The sequence below is a fragment of the Corvus brachyrhynchos genome, unplaced genomic scaffold (genome assembly GCF_000691975.1).
Source record: "Corvus brachyrhynchos isolate BGI_N302 unplaced genomic scaffold, ASM69197v1 scaffold101, whole genome shotgun sequence".
In the NCBI taxonomy this organism is placed as follows: Eukaryota; Metazoa; Chordata; class Aves; order Passeriformes; family Corvidae; genus Corvus; species Corvus brachyrhynchos.
Genome location: NW_008237239.1, coordinates 8005860 through 8008245, shown reverse-complemented (window position 1 = coordinate 8008245; position 2386 = coordinate 8005860). Strand labels below are relative to the sequence as shown.

The 2386-nt window shown below is 49.8% G+C and overlaps 1 long non-coding RNA gene across 12 annotated transcripts in view; it reads right to left on the bottom strand.

The window, feature by feature from the left end:
- Positions 1–2386, bottom strand: part of LOC108445578 — a 46192-nt gene that overhangs the window by 40281 nt on the left and 3525 nt on the right. For 9 of the 12 annotated variants that reach the window (XR_001860488.1, XR_001860481.1, XR_001860482.1 and 6 more), the window contains 2 exons: positions 661–775; positions 213–526 (listed from right to left, as the gene is read on the bottom strand). This is a non-coding gene — a long non-coding RNA (uncharacterized LOC108445578). Of the gene's footprint in view, positions 1–212; positions 527–660; positions 776–921; positions 1136–1835; positions 1952–2386 lie in introns of those variants that run through there. The other 3 variants (XR_001860485.1, XR_001860487.1, XR_001860491.1) reach the window with 3 other exon arrangements.

Here is a 2386-nt window from a genome sequence, read left to right as displayed (position 1 = left end):
GCCCGCAGCGGCCGGCGCCCCCCCGCCCCCCCTCTGCCGAGGGGCTTGGCCAGCCTTGCCGCGGCCCTCCCCAGCTCTGGGCTTGCTCCCACGCACACACACACACCGGGCACCCCCCTCCACAAGAGACAGGGCGTTCGAGCTCCCCCCGCCCGGGCAGAGACACAGAATGAAACATTGCAAAGCGTAGGAAAAGATGGAAAAGGTGCTACCTTGGCAACTAGAGGAGGTGAGGAGCCAGCTGGTGGGCTGGGGGCGGTCGCGCTGCCTGCCTGCCTGCCCGCCGCCGGTACTCTCCTCGACTACGCGTATTCTTAAGCAATAACAACGTAATCCGTATTATCCACCCAAGAATACCCGTCACCGAAGAGAGTCAGAAAGCTGCTGCTGTTGCTGCTGCTGCTGGTGGAAGTGCTGCACCGGGACAATAAATCCATAACTATAATTCGCCTCTAGAAGAAGGAGAATCCACAAGGGTTGCCGAGTGATCTTGTCCCATATCCAGTGGACGCTGAACCTTCCCATCCTGAGGAAGCGAACGAGAGGAGTAGGCATTTAATACACACACGTAGTCTCTCTGCTCTCCTGCTCCCTTACTGGAGCGGGCGAGGGCTTGCAGGCGACGTGAAAGGAAATAAATCAAAGTAAGGCTGAGTTTACCTGGTGATTGCCTGGTTTCTTCCTCTGTGCTTCTCTGGTATCCTATTCCCTAGCTGTATGCTCCATCAATTCTCTCTGGGAGCTTGCAAGAGATGTCATACGCAGCAACAGATTCCTGTAAAAGAGATGCACGGTTAAGCACACAAATATTACAAATCTGTTTGCATAGGTGGGCTTGGGAAAGCTCCGATAAAGCAGCAGACACGCCTGAGAGACTTTTCATCTGGGCTTTGGAAATGCATTTTACAAGTCCTGACTCACACTGACTCGATGTGCTACCAAGAGGAGGGAGGGCGGAAAGGAAGGCGATGGAGAGGAAAAAAAAAAAAAAATCAAAGAAAAAAATAGCAAAGGCTCCGATCTCAGCAGAGGCACTCCTCTGTCAGGCCTCCTAGCGCCATAAAAATCTAAGGCGAAAAAGGCTTCAAAGTACAAATTCAGCGCGCTCCTCTCCCCGCGTGTGCCCGAACGGCGGAGCCCGTTTCTGACACCTGCCGCCGCCCTGCCAAGGTTTGCAAAAGGCGAACCGGGGGGGAAAAATAACAATAATAAAAGAAGTTATTTCCGAATGGTGCCTGCGGCTCTGCCTGTCACCCGGAGCAGTTCCCTTATCAGCAGCGCTCGTGCCTGGGGGAGGCGGGAGGGGGAAGCTTTGTCTGATGATCTGCCGCGGTGATAATAAACGTTTATTGTTCGCCAACTAAATAGAAAGGATCTCTGCAACGTCATGGCACAGCACACTTTGCCTAGCGCTAAAGAAACTTCTCCGTGCTATTTCACCCCGGCTCCTGATGCTAAGAACAGCTTCCGTGCGAGTGATGGGGAGGGGGCAATGAAATTAGCACCGCACGGTCCGAACCCGCGCAGGGCAGGGGTACTCCGCACTTCTTCAGCCATGAGTAATTACGCAGCACACAGAGCTCTCATTATCCACTGCACTCGGTGACTGACCAGCTTGTTGATTAGATTCCAATTGAAATTAATACAAGATGCTTGCTTTTGCTACAGATTTCTTCCTTAACATGAGCCCTTGCCTCCGCTGACGTATTACCACTATGCTTCCTACGAAAACATACGAGAAGACAGCATTTGTTTTGTATCACTGAATCTTGTTTGAATTTAAAAGAAAAGAGAAAAAGAGAGAAAGAGAAAAAATACTTTGATAGCTACATTACCTTAAATAATTAAAAAAATATTTCCAACACACTCTCCTCTATTTTAATCTCATTTTAGGTGTAATTTCCTGTATCCACTAGCACAGCAAGCTTTCAAGTCGTATTCTAAATGGCAGCTGGAAAGTAAATAACAAACACTGTAATTTTTCCCCGCTGTGAAACTGAAGGCTGTAACCCCATTAGCTGGCGTTGGAACTCAAATAACTGATGCAGTGGGTTTCCTTCAACTTGAACAAAAGCCGTTTGAAAAAGTGAAATGCACCGAGTCGTGGCGAAAACACTCTACGGTGATACCCTAGACCGATATTCTCCGAAATTGGGAGGCGCTCCACAAATGCATCGGGAATTAGGCAGAAATCCAAACTTTGCGTGGGGCTTTTTTTGTTGGTTGGTTTTTCTGGGGGTTTTTTGTTGGTTTTGTTTTTTGGGTTTTTTTAAAATATTAAATAATGCGATTCTCGGGGAAAAGCAGCCCTGCGCGGCGCCAGCGCTGTTCTCGCTGTGTCCATCTGACACTGCCCTTCCCCTCCCCGAACAGCAGCCCCCCCTAC